Source organism: Palaemon carinicauda, chromosome 38 (assembly GCF_036898095.1).
Source record: "Palaemon carinicauda isolate YSFRI2023 chromosome 38, ASM3689809v2, whole genome shotgun sequence".
NCBI lineage: Eukaryota > Metazoa > Arthropoda > Malacostraca > Decapoda > Palaemonidae > Palaemon > Palaemon carinicauda.
The window spans coordinates 34,107,980-34,128,014 of NC_090762.1; the positions used below are offsets into that span (position 1 = coordinate 34,107,980).

The following is a 20,035-nucleotide window of genomic DNA, read 5'->3' on the forward strand; positions in this document are numbered from 1 at the left end:
CTTGTGTGTGTGACCCACTGAGTTATATCTTTGTCTTTTTATCTAGCCAAGTATGATCACTCTGAGCCCAGGTTATCATACCAAACCAGCAAAGAGCTACAATTACGCACATTCACTGGGTAGAACGTGAGATGGGTTAGTATGACTTTGTTATTATCATTCATCCTACATCCTGGATATTCACCATATTGTTCATCTTATAATTTTTTTCTGTTGGTTATATACAGCTTAAATGTACCAAAGTGTGTTGCAGTATCATAGATCAGAACATGAAGTAGTTTTGTTAAGAAATAAACATTTAATGTCCCTTTTAAACATCTGAAATCTGGAATGGGCACCTTGAGGATGTTCCCTTGAATATTGTTTTTCTTGATTTTTGTAAATTTTCAATTGAATATGATTATTATGGTTTCTCACATACTGTGCTAACCCTCAATTGTTTTTATTTTTTCTAAAGTCCATATGAACCCATGGTTCTGTCAAGTTTAATGATTAATAGCTTTATGATTACTTGATAAGATAAAAAGAATACGTTATTGCTGTATGCAAATTTTACATAACATGTTTGTTTACAGTGTGTTCCGGGTATTATATTCAACCCCTCTTCCAGCTAATAGGCAAAAGGTAAAAATATATGGTAGTTTTCCATCACATTCCCTCAAGTATGTGTTGCTTCTTTGGATGGAGATGGAAGCCAGAGTACATGTCTTCACTTCTGCCAAATTGATTAGGCTCAAGGCATGATTTAATGCATCACACACATTAATAGCAACTTGTGACAATTTAATGGTTATGAAAGTACTGATGTACTTGCCTGTATGAGGATTTACATTGCTGCACGATTGTGCAGTAGTAGAATTTTAGCTTGGTTACTAAACTGTTTCAGGAAATATCTACAGTACATGTATCTTGTCTTTTCCCACTGAGAAGTTCTCTGTGAGTAAGTTTTTGTTTGTATCTTACAAATATAATAATAAGTTATAGTTCAGTGTTGGTTGGTTTGTGAACTTGAAGAAGGTAAGTTGTATGCTCTGGAAGGTAAGTGATGTTATTTTTCAATTCTAATAACACTTTTAACACTTGTGACTTATTTTAATTTAGCACTACTTATAGGTGAGGGTCATCTAATAACAGTTATGTTTTGTTATGCTTTTTTTTTTTTTGGAAAGTTCTATTGCTATATGTTTGCTCTGGAAGTAACATGTATATAAATTAACGTTGTGCTAAACCATGATTTTTTGTTCCAACACAAATATGAACTCTTCGTTCTTTGCTATGGATATGTTTCCAGCGTAGCTGGAATCTAGCCATAAACATTTGCACAAGGTGTCAATGACCCTCTGCTAGTTAGTGTGGCTAGTGATGGCTAGACCGACCACACCACTCACACACTTGCCCAGTGAACATCCCTCGACTAGAGCTCTTTCAGCTGCTCCCTCATTCACGAGGGATGCACCATGATTCTAGAATCTCATTCAGGTTGTAAAGCAGGCTGCCATCAGTCCTGCTTCACTCTTATCATTAGGGAAATATAGACCCATAACCATAACATCCTCAGTGTCAGATTTTCCTGAAGGTTTGAACCCACCTTTGGACCCCAGGTGTAGGAGTGCGGCACCCTGGGGTGGCCCCTTTTTATCCTCCAGTGTCTCGCCTACCTTTGCCTCATGGTCATTCAAATGATCCCATGTGGGAGAAACTGTGTTTATTCCTTCGTTGATGCAAACTTCTGAGTCATTTATATGGAGTAACTACTGATCATGTTTTCTATGATGGGCCAATCAAAATATTGGTTCATTGTGTCATGCTTCGTTGATGGAGAAAACACAGTGCATGCGCAAGGAGGTCACAGCATCTCTCCACGACACTGCTGGTCGAGAAGTGAAGAGGTTGTGCTCTTACTTCTTCTCTACGACCGAGCCTTTGGCATTCATCTCACTTAACCTTTTAGTATTTAGCTCTCTTGACTCGTGGTTTTTTCAATTCACAGTTATCTGAGTGACTTCATTGAGTGCTTATGTCTAGTAAATCTTAGTATTTATGTTTTTGCCCTGGCTGGGATAGTGACTATTGTGACATCCTTATGAACCTTGCAGACATGGACACATCCTCTGTGTCCCTCTTGCCTAGACAAGAGATATTTAAGAGAATTTCTACGTGAATACTGTAGGGAGTGTACTCCCTCCCAATGGAAGAGGTATTTTTTTCATCGCAGGAAACTAAACGAGATGTGTACATTGCTGTGTCTCCTCCAAACGGGAGTAAGAGACAAATCTCAGTCTTTGCAACGAAAACCTCCCTTCAGTTTTTCATTTTGAGATTTCCTTGAAACCCTATCTTCAAACGGCACACACATCCAGAAGTGTTGATTATGCATGAACTTGCCTCTCAAGAAGTCCAAGGATGAACAGAGTGCTCTGACCCCTCTGCCCAGGGATACTAAGTTTGTTCAGTTGTTGCCCCCCTCAGATCAGAAGTGAAGTTCTTCCTGAAGAGTTGCTAGGGACACCCCCTTGCTAAAATTACAAAAAAAGAAAAAATTCTGCCATCTTTTCCCGTCTGTAGTTCAATGAACAATCGAGACTCCGGTTATAAAAGATCTCAGGTTAACTCTTTCACAATCAGGAGGTTCCTGATCACACGAATAAAGACTATCAGAAGAACCCATGCATCCTCAGTGGAAGTGTCGCTAGGGACCCCCACCCCCTCGAGTACATGATCTAGGTGGGCTTGCTACAACCTTCGCGTTTGCAAAACCACTCGATAATAATAGTCACCAAGACCACTTTGTTTGCAAATTTAGACTCTCCAAAAGAATGTATTGAGAAGCACTGTCTCTCTTTGATTGAGAGAAACATCATAAGAACCTATACTTCCTCAGGGGAAGTGTTGCCTCCCCCCCCCCTCGAGCACATGATACATATTGGTTTTCCGCAGCTTCAGTGTTCCGCGAAACCACATTAATACAAGCTGATGGATAGAAGGTAAAACTCACCTTCAGACATTTACCTTAAAGATGGCACATTCAAGCCTTTGGACACCCTCTCAATAATCATTGTGGCAGCAGCACAACTATAACATAGCTATCAGCTCTCACAGGACACGTGCCAGCACTAGCCCTAGGCCTCATTATTCCTGACAATATTTGCTAGAAGGACCTAGAGGCAGATAATGATCTTGATTGGACTTGAAATGCCCTGGGTTTTTCATCTTGATGCAAGTATATGTGACTCAATTTCTTTTGTATTTCATGATATACTAAAAAAGGGCCCTTTTATTTTGTAACATTTGATGTTCATACCATTTCACCAGATTACCTTTTTGTGACTTGAACGAACAGCCTTGCCTCTTTATGAGCCGGCTACTACGTTCCCTGTCAGTTCTCTTAGATCGCCTTCTATTGTTGATAGCATTAGTACTAGAGAATGGTTCAACTCTCAAGAATTGAAAGTTTGACCTTGCCTCTTTACGAGCTGGCTACACTCTCCTTTACGATTCACGTTGATCTCTTACTATTACTTATACTGTAGTAATTAGATCTTTCAGAGAGGAAGGGTCTACCTCTTAATTTCATGGAGACTTCATCCCTACTATGGAAGACTCCCCATATAAATGACCCAGAAGTTTGTTCTGTATCCTTATAGGAATAAACTACAATTTTTCTATAATTTGCATTTTTCCTAGCTATAAAAACCTGAGTCATTTACGAAAGGTCCTGCCTCAATTGACCAAGTAAGAGTTGGGAAGAGACACTGTGAGCAAGTTCCCGTTTGCTCCTTGCTCATGTGCTGTGTTTATCCAGTATCAAAGTGTGACAATCAACCAAAATTTTTATTGGCTGGTCGTAGAAAACATTACTAGAAGTAAGTTATCCCATATAAATGACTTAGGTTTGTATAGCTAGATAAATACAAATTACCTGTATATAAAATTTGTACTATTATCCCAATTAAACTGGTCGAAAAGCGAAGGGGGCAGAGATGCGGATGCCTCCTCCGGGAGACACTTGAACCCAAGAACTAGGAAAGGATTGAGATCTCCTAAAGAGATTCCCTTCATGGATTACTACCGCCTGTCACCAGTCTAGGTAGTTTGTACCGCACCGGTCATTCTGCCACCAGAGCTTGTTGCTGCTCCCATGGAGCCTCCGCAGGTCTCACAGCCAGCGTTGGCCTCTCAGAAGGAGACAGTCAGTCTCCTATCTTCTTTCTCAGCTTTTGCTTCAGGAGCGGAAAGTTGCGAAGGCTCTTCTGAAGAACTGGGAATTGAAAATCATTGATGTCCCAATGCTTTGGAAGAGCATTCAAGTATGTGGTTCCATCTTTGTCGCTGCTAGTACCACGGGAATTTCCTCTGAAGTCTCGATCCCCTGATGGGGTACCTGAGGACAACACTGACCCAACCCAGGCTTCTATGTGTGCGAGTCTAGAGTTGGATGAGTTCCAGGTTTATGACTCGACAACTCTGACTGTGTGTTGCCCCTGCCAGCTAGCCCTAAAGCTCTTGCCACAAAGCGGGGAAAGTTGGACTATTCCTTCATCCAGGTATTTGCATACATGAGGAAAATTAATATACTCTGGGATACCATGTACTTGGCCCCCAAGGAGGGAGACAGTCTTAGACATAATCTGCTATGCCCCACGACCCGGAAAGATGTCGTGGTTTATTAAGAAGGTAGTTCCCAGATTGCGTGAAAGAAAGACTCAAAGGGCGAGTAACTCATCCTGCTTACTTCCTCCACCTTTTGTTAGGCAGAGGAAGTATCACAACATCTTGCATGATGACTCCTCGCCCTTGCCATTGGACCCGGCTGCAGAAGCTGCGAACATGAAGAGTATTGCGAAGGCAACTTTGCAAGCCTCTTTATGGATTGACTACTGGTCTGGCTCTGTTGATTATCTGACCAACAGTGAGAATACTGTATGTCGGATCCGGAGCGCTGTTGAGTTCTACGCTCAAAGCAGTCAACCAGTGGGCAAACTGGATTTTGACATAACGGGACTCCGTCATTTCAAAATTCCAGAGGCAGGTGCCAAAGAGAGAAGCGTGCCATCTTCACAGTTTATCAGTGGAGAGTCCTTCTCTTTTCTGCACGGAAGACAATGATGCTCTTGCGTAGCACTGGAGGAAGGCGAGGCAAGACTTCCTTCTCCATAGGTTAGTGACATCTCGCCCCCTAATCATTGGCCCCAATTGCACCGATGCCTTTTTCTGTGCAGCGCACAAGAAGACGAGTAGTGGCTTCCAAGCACTCCAACACAAAGAAGCCAGACCCCAAGCAGCCCTGTCATGGTAAGGGTGCGAGGAGAAGAGGAGGCAAAGGGGACAAACATGGTTGCTCCCACTAGGGGTGTTGCCTGAAACACAGATGGCAGAGATGGGAGATCCTCAGGGCTGAATCTTGGATGGTCTCAATGCTCCAAGCTGGGTACCACGTCCCATTCACACTATCACCTTCCTCTGACTCGGCATCCACAACATCAGCACAACAGAGCAAAGGAATACATCAGCAACAGGTGTAAATAAGCTAAGGGTATTCAAAGAGTTAAGTCAGAGTGATTATATGAGAATAATAAAGAAAGTAAAAAATCCTACTGCGGAAATGATCCATTTCCAATTAATGATGTAAAAGATGCAGAAAATTTCACCAGACTACAAGAGACCTACCGAAACATGGTAAATATGAGTCTAACACAGGCAGTTTTCCCTGATTGTGAAAAAGTTGCGTGTATCAAGCCTGTGTATAAAGGAAAAGGTGATGCAGACAATTTAAGTTCATATAGGCCAATATCAAATCTGTCATATTTTTCGAAAATTATTGAAACTGCTGTACACGAACAAACCTGGAAATATCTGAAAAAATCTAATGTCATACCTGATGATCAATCTGCATACAGAGAAAATTACTCCACAGAAACAACAATATTAGCGATAAAAAATGACATAACGGAAATTATAACAAATGGCAAGTGTTGCATTCTTGTAATGCTTGATCTAAGTGCAGCATTTGATACTGTAGAACATACATATCTGATGGAAGACCTTAAAGCTCTGGGCATCGTAGAACGAGCACACGACTGGTTTGTGAGTTATCTTGAAAAGCGCAAAGTTAAAGTAGTAATATCAAATGTTGAATCTGAGACAAGAAAACTAACCAAAGGGGTGCCTCAAGGCAGTGTACTAGGTCCTCTCCTGTTTGAAATTTACATGATTGAACTGGCAAATATACTTGAAACTCACAGAGTTAAGTTTAAAATATACGCTGATGATACACAATTCTATTTCCCAATAGAATCAGTTGATGAAGCTAAAAGAAAGATACATGAAATAATGAATGACATTAAGGCTTGGATGTTAACAAAAAAGCTCAAGCTCAATGAAGACAAAAGTGAATGTATTATTTTTGGAAATGAAAAAGATATAAAAAGAATCGAATGCTTCCAAAGAATTGAAATAGGTCAATCGATCATTGACCTAAAGAAATCTGTCAGGAATCTTGGAGTAATCATGGATGATAGACTGACAATGAACGAACATATAAATAACATGGTAAGAAATTGTAACTATCATATTAGAAACATAGCATTTATTAGTAAATACTTAGATGAAAAATCTATGGCCATACTCATCTATCACCACATATTTTCAATATTAATCTTACCCGATGATCATGTAGCTGTCAACTCCGTTGCCCGACAGAAATCTACGGTCGGGATACGCCAGCGATCGCTATCCAGGTGGGGGTGTACTCAACAGCGCCATCTGTGGTCAGGTACTAAAGTACTTCTTGTCAACAAGAACTCAATTTTTCCTCTGTCGTGCCGCCGGCAAGACCTACTTGGATACGCTGTTGATTTTGGAGTCTTTTGTTCACGATTTGGTGATGTATTTGCTCTAAAGTTTAGCCTTCGCTGTTCAGGAAGCTTTATCCTTAGCTTAGCAAGCTTTTGGAATTAATTTGATTCATTGGTTAACGATCTTTGCTTAATTTTGGAATTCCCCCTTGACTACCTCTAAATTCAAGATGTCTGACCATTCCCAAGTTCCTAAATACAGGCAGTGTAGTGTTAGGACTTGTACTAGGCGTCTTCCGAAGGCCTCTATAGATCCTCACACCGTATGTTCCAATTGTAGGGGTAAATCCTGTCAATTGGAAGATCGATGTGGGGAATGTGCTGGGCTTTCGGAATTCGATTTTAATGAATTCCTCAGATATGCACGTAGGTTAGAGAAGGAGAGAGATAGGAGGAGTTCTTCTCGCTTTGTGGATTTTTCCTCTCCCCATGCCCCTCAACCTTTTCCTTCCCCTGTGGTGGTGACTCCCGAACCTGCTACGAGTGCTCAGCCTGCAATGGCTGATATGTTGCGTGCCATTCAGGCTCTCGGTGAGAAGGTGGAGTCGTTGGTTAGTGACCGCAATCAGCTCTTGGCAGATGTCAGAGAGCTGAAAGCGAAGAGTGCAGTGGGAAGTGTTAGTGCTAGTGATGTGCATAGTGTCAGTGTCAGTGTTGCGCATGAGGGTACATCTGTGCGTGCCAGTCGTCCTCCCAGTCCAGGACCTCTTGCAAGCTCCCAAGCCCAGGGGAGAAGCAATGTCGAAGGACCAAAGGGTTCGGCAGGCCTTGATCGGCGCACGGATGTATCCTCAGTGGTTGCGGACGTATCTGCTAAGGATCGTCCCATCCACTTACAGACGAATGAGCCCTTACATTCCTCGTCTGTGGAAGAGGTTTCCAGGAGGAAACGGTGGACCAAGGTCTCACGACCGCTCAAACGTAAGGTCCCTTCCGAGCTAGTCCAACGGCCCAGGTGTAGCCACTGGGTCATTTCGGACTCGGCACAGTCATCTGATGACTGCACACCTCCTAAGAGAGGTAGAGTGGTCCCTCAACAGGCCTTTGCTCCGTCTGTTGTTGCTCCAACCACAGTAGACCCTAAGTGGTCCATGCTGCAGACTATGCAGTCTCAGCTTGCGGCATTCATGTAGGAGTATCATGCCGAGAAGGTTAACACCTCTCCTGTTAACCTACAACCCGCAGAGGTTGTGCGCTCAGCAGATACTGCGGCTGCCTGCTCCCACACCCCACCTGTGAGAGCTCCTCCACCGATGCGCAGTCCTCCCTGCCAGACGCATGTTCTTGCTGCACCATCTGCTAACATGCGTGAGCTGCCGCATCAGGAGTTGCCGGGTTCCAGCACTATGCGGCATTCTCCTCAGCCCATGCAGCATGCTCTGCAGACCTTACAGCATGCTCCGCATACCATGCAGCATGAGCCGCATACCTTACAGCATGCTCTGCATACCATACCGCATGCTCCTCAGCCCACCGCAGACCCTCCCACACACCAGCCCTCTGCTTTTGTTGTTGCCAGCTCGCAGACTGTCCAGCAGAGGCATGATGTTGGATCCGCAGGTACGCATGCACCCGTTCTGCAGGATTCAGCCGTTCAGCTTGCTGCTCTGCCTTTGCCACTCACAACTCAACTGTCGGATGATGATGTATCGGATGATGAAGCTGCTCATCTGGATGAACCTCACTCTGATGTTGAAGGACACAAGTCTTCGCCACCCTCCTTAGACTTTCGCAAAGTCCTTGCTTTGTTCAGGGACTTGTATCCTGAACATTTTGTGTCTGCAACCCCTCGTTCTCCTCCCTCCGAGTTTGCTCTGGGCATGCAGTCTGCTGCGCCTGCCTTCACCAAGCTTGTTCTCGCCAGATCATCTAGGAGAGCTTTGAGGGTTATGGGGGACTGGTTGCATTCCAAGAAGCAACTGGGAAGGACCTCTTTTGTGTTTCCTCCTCCCAAGCTGGCTTCTAAGTCGAGCGTCTGGTATGCCATGGGAGAGGAACCTGGCTTGGGGGTTCCTGCCTCTGCCCAGGCCGACTTCTCAAGTCTGGTTGACTCTCCCCGCAGGTTGGCTATGAGACGTTCGAAGATCTTGTGGTCCTTTTCCGATCTAGATCATATGTTGAAGGGAGTCTTTCGTGCCTTCGAGATATTCAACTTCCTCGATTGGTGTTTGGGAGCCTTAAGCAGGAAGACTTCCCCTTCAGATAAGGACTCGGCCATGCTGATCATGTCTAGCATGGACAAGGCAATTCGGGATGGGTCTGGTGAACTTGCGGCTTCATATGTATCAGGAGTCCTCAAGAAGAGAGAACATCTTTGCTCCTTCTTATCTGCTGGTATCACTCCTTGCCAGAAGTCAGAGTTGCTGTTTGCTCCTCTCTCCAAGTGTCTGTTTCCGGAGGAGTTGATTAAGGGGATGGCTGCCTCTCTTATCCAGAAGGATACTCATGATCTAATGGCTTCTTCTGCACGTAAGGCTAAAACCTTACCTTCCGTGCCTAGACCCTTCCGCCCTACAGCAGTTGATACACCTGCTTCTAGGTTCATCCCGCCCTTTCGTGGCAGAACCTCCAGCAGAGGAGGTACCCGTGCAGACAGTCACCGTGGCAAGTCCAAGAAGGGTTCCAAGTCCGCAAAAGGCAAGTTTTGACTGCCTTCCTCTCCAGACAGCAGTAGGAGCCAGACTCAAGACCTTCTGGCAAGCCTGGGAGAGCAGAGGTGCAGACGCTCAGTCTGTGAAGTGGCTAAGGGAGGGATACAGAATTCCGTTCTGCCACAATCCCCCTCTAGCTACATCTCCCATCAACCTCTCTCCCAACTACAAGGAGAAGGACAAGAGGCTAGCGTTGCAACAAGAGGTGTCGCTCTTGCTACAAAAGGAAGCAGTGGTCATAATCCGGGATCATCAATCCCCGGGCTTTTACAACCGTCTCTTCCTGGTAGCCAAGAAGACAGGAGGTTGGAGACCGGTGCTGGACGTCAGTGCTCTCAATGCTTATGTCACCAAGCAGACGTTCACGATGGAGACGACAAAGTCGGTCCTAGCAGCGGTCAGGCAGGAGGACTGGATGGTCTCGTTAGACCTGAAAGACGCATACTTTCACGTCCCCATCCATCCAGACTCCCAACCTTTCCTAAGATTCGTCTTTGGAAAGGTTGTGTACCAGTTCCAAGCCCTGTGCTTTGGCCTAAGCACGGCACCTCTTGTGTTTACGAGACTGATGAGGAATATTGCGAAATTCCTTCACTTGGCAGACATCAGAGCCTCCCTCTATTTAGACGACTGGCTTTTAAGAGCTCCCACAAGTCGTCGCTGTCTGGAGAATCTCAGATGGACTATGGATCTGACCAAGGAACTGGGCCTCCTGGTCAATTTAGAGAAGTCCCAGCTCGTCCCATCCCAGACCATTGTTTACCTGGGTATGGAGATTCAGAGTCGAGCTTTTCGGGCTTTTCCGTCGGCCCCAAGGATCAACCAAGCCCTAGAGTGCATCCAGAGCATGCTGAGAAGGAACCGATGCTCAGTCAGGCAGTGGATGAGTCTAACAGGGACACTTTCATCGCTGGCCCTGTTCATCGAGTTAGGGAGACTCCACCTCCGCCCCCTTCAGTATCATCTAGCTGCTCACTGGATAAAGGACATGACGCTAGAGACGGTCTCAGTTCCTGTTTCCGAAGAGAGGAGGTCTACTCTAACGTGGTGGAAGAACAGCATTCTTCTCAAGGAAGGTCTACCTTTGGCTGTTCAGACCCCCGACCACCGTCTCTTCTCGGACGCATCAGACTCGGGCTGGGGTGCGACATTGGACGGGCAGGAATGCTCGGGAACATGGAATCAGGAGCAAAGGACACTTCACATCAATTGCAAGGAGTTGTTGGCGGTTCATCTGGCCTTGATAAACTTCAAGTCCCTCCAGCTAAACAAGGTGGTGGAGGTGAACTCCGACAACACCACAGCCTTGGCTTACATCTCCAAGCAGGGAGGGACTCATTCGAGGAAGTTGTTCGAGATCGCAAGGGACCTCCTCATTTGGTCAAAAGATCGAAAGCTCACGCTGGTAACGAGGTTCATTCAGGGTGATATGAATGTCATGGCAGATCGCCTCAGCCGGAAGGGTCAGGTCATCCCCACAGAGTGGACCCTTCACAAGAATGTTTGCAACAGACTTTGGGCCCTGTGGGGTCAGCCAACCATAGATCTGTTCGCTACCTCGATGACCAAGAGGCTCCCGTTGTATTGTTCTCCGATTCCAGACCCAGCAGCAGTTCACGTGGATGCCTTTCTGCTGGATTGGTCCCATCTCGACCTGTATGCATTCCCGCCGTTCAAGATTGTCAACAGGGTACTTCAGAAGTTCGCCTCTCACAAAGGGACACGGCTGACGTTGGTTGCTCCCCTCTGGCCCGCGAGAGAATGGTTCACAGAGGTACTGCAATGGCTGGTCGACGTTCCCAGGACTCTTCCTCTAAGAGTGGACCTTCTGCGTCAACCTCACGTAAAGAAGGTACACCCAAACCTCCACGCTCTTCGTCTGACTGCCTTCAGACTATCGAAAGACTCTCAAGAGCTAGAGGCTTTTCGAAGGAGGCAGCCAGAGCGATTGCCAGAGCAAGGAGGACATCCACTCTCAGAGTCTATCAGTCTAAATGGGAAGTCTTCCGAAGCTGGTGCAAGGCCAATGCAGTTTCCTCAACCAGTACCACTGTAACCCAGATTGCTGACTTCCTGTTACATCTAAGGAACGTAAGATCCCCATCAGCTCCTACGATCAAGGGTTACAGAAGTATGTTGGCAGCGGTTTTCCGCCACAGAGGCTTGGATCTTTCCACCAACAAAGATCTACAGGACCTCCTTAGGTCTTTTGAGACCTCAAAGGAACGTCGGTTGTCCACTCCAGGCTGGAATCTAGACGTAGTCCTAAGGTTCCTTATGTCATCAAGATTTGAACCGCTCCAATCAGCCTCTTTTAAGGACCTCACATTAAAAACTCTTTTCCTTGTGTGCTTAGCAACAGCTAAAAGAGTAAGTGAGATCCACGCCTTCAGCAGGAACATAGGTTTCACATCTGAAACGGCTACATGTTCCTTACAGCTCGGTTTTTTGGCTAAAAACGAGCTTCCTTCACGTCCTTGGCCTAAGTCGTTCGAGATCCCAAGCCTGTCCAACTTGGTGGGGAACGAACTGGAGAGAGTACTTTGCCCAGTTAGAGCTCTTAGGTACTATCTAAGAAGGTCAAAACCTTTACGAGGACAATCAGAAGCCTTATGGTGTGCTATCAAGAAGCCTTCGCTACCAATGTCTAAGAACGCAGTTTCTTACTACATCAGGCTTCTGATTAGAGAAGCACATTCTCATCTGAAGGAAGAAGACCTTGCTTTGCTGAAGGTAAGGACACATGAAGTGAGAGCTGTGGCTACTTCAGTGGCCTTCAAACAGAACCGTTCTCTGCAGAGTGTTATGGATGCAACCTATTGGAGAAGCAAGTCAGTGTTCGCATCATTCTATCTCAAAGATGTCCAGTCTCTTTACGAGAACTGCTACACCCTGGGACCACTCGTAGCAGCGAGTGCAGTAGTAGGTGAGGGCTCAGCCACTACATTCCCATAATCCCATAACCTTTTTAACCTTTCTCTTGAATACTTTTTATTGTTGTTTTTGGGTTGTACGGTCGGCTAAGAAGCCTTCCGCATCCTGGTTGATTTGGCGGGTGGTCAATTCTTTCTTGAGAAGCGCCTAGGTTAGAGGTTGTGATGAGGTCCTTTAGTATGGGTTGCAGCCCTTTATACTTCAGCACCTAAGAGTCGTTCAGCATCCTAAGAGGACCGCTACGCTCAGTAAGGAAGACGTACTTAATAAAGGCAGAGTAATGGTTCAAGTCGACTTCCTTACCAGGTACTTATTTATTTTATGTTTGTTATTTTGAATAACTAATAAAATAAAATACGGGATACTTAGCTTCTTTGTTAACATGTATGCTGGTCTCCACCCACCACCCTGGGTGTGAATCAGCTACATGATCATCGGGTAAGATTAATATTGAAAAATGTTATTTTCATTAGTAAAATAAATTTTTTAATATACTTACCCGATGATCATGAATTAAAGAACCCGCCCTTCCTCCCCATAGAGAACCAGTGGACCGAGGAGAAAATTGAGTTCTTGTTGACAAGAAGTACTTTAGTACCTGACCACAGATGGCGCTGTTGAGTACACCCCCACCTGGATAGCGATCGCTGGCGTATCCCGACCGTAGATTTCTGTCGGGCAACGGAGTTGACAGCTACATGATCATCGGGTAAGTATATTCAAAAATTTATTTTACTAATGAAAATAACATTTTTCAAGAATTGATTACTGCAACTCACTGTTCTATGGCTTACCAAATTATCAGCTGAAGAAAATTCAGAGAGTACAAAACAGAGCCGCCAGATTAATAAAAGGACTACACAATAGGGAAAGAATTACCCCTGCACTAATTAAGTTACACTGGCTACCGGTAAAAGCGAGAATTGAATACAAGCTACTCTTACTAACGTTTAAGGTACTGAACCAAAATGAACCAAAATATCTAAAAGAATGCCTGAATAAACTAGAACTAGGAACAAATGTTAACACAAGACACATGAGTGACAAACATAGGCTATCTGAACCAAGAACAAATAGTAAATTTGGTGAAAGGGCTTTTAGCTACTGTGCGCCTAGACACTATAATAAACTGCCAACTGAAATGAAGGACCTAAAGGGAGCAATTGAGTTTAAGAAGAAACTAAAGACATTACTTTTTACAAGATCATATGATTTGGAAGATGCTACAATCAAAGAATTGTATAAGTTATAATGAAAATGTTTCGCTAGATGATTAATATGGACCGGCCCGAGAAGTAGTTCACTCGACTTCAGTGGAGGGTTGGATTTAAACCCAAAACAAGTAACAAGAAACAAGTAAGTATACCTAAATGAAGGAATCATTGAAGGATCCTGCCCTTCTGGCAGAAGTCCAGACCATGTTAGAGAAGCACGCTCTACAAGAGGTCCTAGACTGGTCTCCAAGCTTTTCTTCTTTCTTGTGGAAAAGGCATCTAGAGGCTGGAGACCTGTCATTGATCTCTTGGCTCTAAACAAGTTAGTCCAACAGACTCCATTCAAGATGGAGACAGCAGATATGGTCAGATAGGTTATCAGAATGGGGGCCTTCATTATCATCCTGGATCTAAAAGATGCATTTTTCCAGATCCCAATCCATCCAGCATCAAGTAAGTACATATGATTCATCCTGCATAAGAAGATTTACCAATTTCAGGGGCTGTGCTTTGGCCTAGTAACAGCATTTCAAGTCTTATCTTTAATCTCAGCCTGGCCCCATGCCAATGGCATTTTTCTTTTTCATTGCTTAGTCGACTGGTTGATTCTTGCAGACGCGGTGGAGACCATTCTCTTACAGACTCCTCGCCTTTTGCCTCGACCTTGGGGTTGTGGTAAATTTGGAGAAGGTTTTTCTCCAGCCTTCACAAAATCAGGTATATCTTTAGATGCAGATAAATACCCTATAAAGAAAATTTATCCCGTCTCAAAGCAGTGAAGTTGCTCATCCCTTCCTCTCGCAAGGTTCACTACTACCTCATCTGTGGCTTCCCCTGTTGGGGCACTTGACCTCTTTGGAGCATCTGGTGCCCAATGGCTGCCTTTGCATTCAGTCTCTCCAGTGGCAGCTGAAGACCTTCTGACCTCAATTCCTGGACCCTCCGAACATTTGGGTTCCGATAAGGCCAGAGCAAAAGACAGACTTGAGTTGGTGGGTGCTAGATGCCAACCTTCTCAAGGGATTAAATTGTCTCTCTCCTCTCATGGATTTGATGCTCATTAAAAGAATGGTGGGGGCTCACCTGTTGCAGCATATGGCCTCTAGGCTGTAGTCCAATTCCAATAGACATTGCCACATAAACTTCCTGCAAGTGAAAGCAGCTTTTCTAGCCCTTATGCACTTCCAACAGTACTGATAAGCAACAACACAATAGTAGTGGCCAATCTAAACAAGCAAGGAAGCACTTCTTCACAGCAGCTATACTACCTGGCTATGGAGATTCTGTGTTGGACGGCAAAGAATTATATCTTCCGGTCAGCTTGGTTTATTCCAGGCCAAAAGAACATTCTGGCATACAATATGAGCAGGAAGACTCAGATTGTTGGTTCTGAGTGGTCTTTGCATCCCTGGATAACCATCAAGGAGTTGCCACCCCTCCATGACCTCCTTCGACAACTCTGTGTAGAGATTTTTTACAGAGCACTCATTTCCGTACAACTTGTTGCCCGGAAGTTATCCAGCATCTCCTCTCACAGAGAGGCTTTTCGCGCACAGTGGTGAAACGAATGTCTGAGTACCTCAAGAAGTCCTCAATTGCCGTCTACCAGGTGAAGTGGAGTATATTTTGTGGTTGATATGTTGGAGAAGGTGTGTCTCCACTCGCTGCCACTATCTCGTTAGCTGAGTTTTTTGTTTTACCTCAGGGAGGAAAACCTGCGATGAAAGGATAGCTTTTAGCCTTGAGCCTTGTCTTTAGACTGAATGGAGTTGACATTTCCTGTTCGTCAGAATTGTCTTTACTCATAGAGAGTTTTGAGCTTACTTGCTCCATTTGGAAGTTAGACCACCTCCCTAGAACTAAGTGAAAGGGCTATGATCCTTGAAAGGTGTTCCTTACAAACCGCTGAGTCAAGCATCAGATTGAGACTTGACTCTTGAGACATTTTCCTTCTCGCCTGTGCCTCTGGCAAGAGTGTCAGCGAGTTGTATGGTCTGTCCTACGATGTTGCCCATTCAAGGGGATGAGGGCAAGTAACACATCTTCATCCCGAGTTTATTGCTAAGACTCAGAATCTGGCGGTAGCGTACTCTAGGCTCAGGACCTTCCAAAATTAAGTCTTTGAAATATAACTGATGATCTTGATCAGCTGTTACTATGTCCTGTGAGAGTGCTGAGGCTCTGCCAAGCTCACATTAAGAGCTTACTCCCAAATGAAGCTCCTGCTTGTGATTATAGGCAGGATTATTAGTAGAATAATGAAGAACATGATCTCATGGATTCGGCAGGTCATTGAGCTCTTGACATTATGGGTGTAAGTACATTCTTAGCATTCAAAAGAAACTTTTCTGTGGTGCTGATACTTCAAGCAAGCATTTGGCAGTGGAAAAGAACCTTCACTGCCCATTACCTGCAAGATGTATCTCACAGGAACCTAGATACATTTGTGCTGGGACCTGTTGTGGCAACTCAATAAATGTTTTAGCTACTTCAACTTCCTTACAGTACTAGTAGCAGTTGATATGGGGCAGATTTTACCTTGTGTTAGACTGGGATGAATGGATAGAATGACTGGCTTTTTCGTCCTCCATCTTCCCTTCTCTTGGAGCACAGCGTCCGGTGGACTCTGCAAGCTAGTCTACCTCTGACTGCAGGTGAGAACCATTGTAACTTGTGTGATCTGAAATATTTGATATGGTCTATTTTATGTTCCCAATTTCCCTGCAAGGGGGAGTGGGCAATATCTAGGTTTAAGTATGAAGGTGTGAAATATCACTCTTTACTCGTACCTTGTCAAGTCACAGTGCTTGTTTTCCAATCATTCACCCTGATTGCCCAGGCCATTAAAGTCTTCTGTATTGTCTGAGATCACGAGGCATCAGGGTACTCCTTTCATGCTCTACCAACCTCAGAGTTGTACCCCCGGTCAAGTTAACAGCCAGTTGGAGGTTGGTCGTCCACCCTCCCAAGGGTGAGTCTCTATAGTAAAGAAGGAAAGGTTGGCATTTGTGTTGAAACAAATGACAAATTTGAAATGAATTTGTATTTCTCCTAATTATACCAACCCGATTTCCTTACTCATACTTGTCTTGCCATCATCTATCTCCCAATAAGGCCTACTTTTAATCAAAAGTGAGGGATCTCACCAAGTGAGTGTGTGAGCAGGGTGGTCGGTCTACCCACCGCTAACTATAGGGTCATTGTCACCTTGCACAAAAGTTTATGGCTAGATTACAGCTATGCTGAAAACATATCCAAAGTAAAGAATTCAGGTTTATATATTTAGAAAAAAATACAAATCACTTCCAAACTTGTCTTTTTTGTTCTACCGTATCAGTATTCTGGGGTTCTATAAGAAATCGTTAGTACAGATAATGCTAAAAAGACTACCCTAGTATCTATCTGAAGAGTTGGTAAGAAATTAGGTGCCAATGTTTACCTGAGACTAAAGTACTACACATTGCAGTGTCCTTACCTTTCACAAATCTATTGTGTTAATGATGCTGTACTTCTTTGTCTGATGAAGTTTTTTCTGGAAATTGTGTTCCCAGTTTGTAAAAGAAAGGGCAAGTTATGCAATACCTAAAGCAGTATGTTTTCTATACCACTTTTCATTTGACATTATACTAGATGATGAATATATTAGTTTTAAATATTTAACTTAGCCAGTGAATATATAGCTGCAACTCTGTTGCTCGACAGACAAAAAACTGTACAAAAAAAAACTCGCCAGCGATCGCTATACAGGTTGCGGGTGTGCCCATCAGCGCCAGCTGTCGGCCAGATACCAAGCTCCATGTAAACAAAGACTCAATTTTCTCTCTGTCGACGTGTCGACAAGACGTACTTTACTCGCTGTTGAAACCTGGAGTTTTTCCCATCATCTTTGGTGAAGTACTATATTCTGGTTTGAGCTTTCGCTGTGCAGGTGTTTTTTCTTCATCTTAAATCTTGAACTCGTTTTGGATAGATTTAATTTTTGGTGACAAAGAGAGTATGAACTTTCTTTGACTCTTTAATGGCCGACCCTTCCCTTAGACGGAAGTGTGTTTAGGCTTTTAGTAATTATCTTATCACGTTATAAATTAATTATAGATTTTCCTCTATATATTTTATATCTCTCCGCCTTTATTAGGCCTCTTCGATTAACTTTCCATTTATAATAAACATAAAAAATAAATTTTAATGTTTTGTTTATATGCGACCTTTCCTGAGAGTAGGCGGTCCTAACTTGGAAACCGAAGTTAAACAACGTTGAGCCCTTTGCAATCGTAAATAGCTTTTAAAGAGCTAATGATTTAAAACCTTTTAAATGAATATTTTTAATAAATATTTTATGAAAGAATTTCTTTGAATAGTCTTCGTACTGTTTTCAAAGATGAACTAACGTTTAGTTTATTTATACTACGCAGTTGGCGCTCTACCGTTACGATAGAGAGAGAGAGTATCACGGTTTCACTTTGCAGAAAGAGTAAATCGATTCTGACGTTTTGTTCATTCTTCTTTCAAAGCTTAAATGTTCTAAATTCTATTTTAAAGGAACTTTTTAATTGAAAAACCTTTCAGTTTTTTCCTTTGGTCAAATAACATGTTTTTTTGACGAAATGTAATTGGGCTCTTCTCTTAGGTGCGAAATCAAGAGAGAAAGAGAGAGAGAGACGGAGGGAGAGAGAGGAGAGAAAACGTTCCGTTCAAGCGGGTAACTTTGTTCTCGAGTTTCTCTCGTCCCTAGTCTCTGTACGGGGAGAAAGGATAAAACGTTTTTAGTTTTTTTTATTCTCGTCCCCAGGCTATGTGCGGTGAGAGATTGAAAACGTAGTTTTGAAGAACTAGAGTTTAGTCTCTTCCCCAGCCACTGAATTTTTTATCTTGAAATATGTTTTCTGTTTTTTGCTGGTATTAATGAGCTTGCATTATACGACTGATTTCGCAATTACTACCTTTTGATGAGGGTAGAATTGCGTGCTTCAGGTAGATATCAGTAAAAGTTTCGATTTCAGTGAAATAAGTGCAAAACAGAAAATCGAAGTGATAAAGTGATATTGCGCAAAGTGTTACAGTGTTGCGTCCGAGGGTTCGTCTGTTCGTGCCTATCGTTCACCTAGTCCGGGACCTCTTGCAAGCTCCCAAGCCCAGGGGAGAAGTAATGTCGAACGACTTATGGGTTCGAGAGGCCTTGATCAACGAACAGACGTTTTTCCCTCTATGGTATCGGGTGTATCTTACCAAGATCTCCCCTACCATAAGGCGAGAGAGACGTTTCTTCTCCTCGTCATCCGTAGGCTTTTCGCATAAGAAACCTGTAACAAGGTTTCGAAGCCCTTAAGCGAAAGTCAGTCCTTTCAGGACAGGTCCAGCGTCCTGGTTCCAGCCATTAGGACAGCTCTGACCCTATGCAGTCATCAGAAAACTGCTCGCCGCCTAACAAAAGTGTAACACAGACTCCGAGAGTCTATTTTGTTGGCAAAGTGTTGCGGTCACAGACGTTACCCTCGTCTCTTACCACAACTATTTCCGTTGATCCTTAATGGGTTGTACGGCAAGACATGCAGAATATGCTTGCCTCCCTTATGGAAGACTATTCTGCCGATTAGTCCGTTGAGTCTAGCCGTTTATCTCATCGATATCCTGGCTTTCAGCCAACCTAACGTTCCTTTGTGCTTCCTGTTGACGTTGGCGTAGCTAAGTCACGTCAGTCAGGTTGTTTAGAACCACACTCGATGCGGTCTCGTGTGGATTTTCAGCCACATTTGGACGTTAGGCCACTTGCTGATGCTCCTGTTGACGTTCAGGACGTTTGCTAACAATCGGAGTTGACTTGTTTTGACGTTGTGCGTCAACCTCCGCATTCTAGAGTTGTTTTGACTGCTCAGTCTAGGCAGTCAAAGCAGTCTCGAGTGGACGCTGTGCGTCCTCACGCACCTGTTGTTGTTGACAGTTCAGTTGTTGACAGTTCACAGACTGTCAAGCAGTTACATGACGTTGCGTTCTGGTCCGCTACTAATGCACCAGTGCGTGTGGACTCTGCTTGTAAAGCATTGCCACCACGGTAGGTCTCTCCCTTGCTTGAGACTCGGCTTTTATCGGACAAGGTTCCTGTAGATGAGGAAGTTGCTGTTCCCCCTCTTACTGATATTCCCTTGAGGACTCTGTCAGACGGAGAGGAGCCTAAAGCTGCTTAGCCCTCTATGGACTTTAATTAAATCATGATGATTTTTTTAAGGATCTTTGTCCGGATCTTTTTGTAACTGCTGCTCCTCGTTCGCCTAAACGTCAGAGCTTACACTAGGCCTAGCTACTTCGATGCCGTTGTTTATAAGCTAGTGCTCTCTCGCTCTCCTAGAGAGCTTTACGTTTGCTAGGTGACTGGTTTATCACCAGG

At 44.1% G+C, this 20,035-nt stretch overlaps 1 protein-coding gene across 1 annotated transcript in view; it reads left to right on the plus strand.

The window, feature by feature from the left end:
* U2af38 (U2 small nuclear riboprotein auxiliary factor 38) overlaps window positions 1-20,035 on the plus strand; it is a 93,045-nt gene that overhangs the window by 17,637 nt on the left and 55,373 nt on the right. The window lies entirely within an intron of this gene.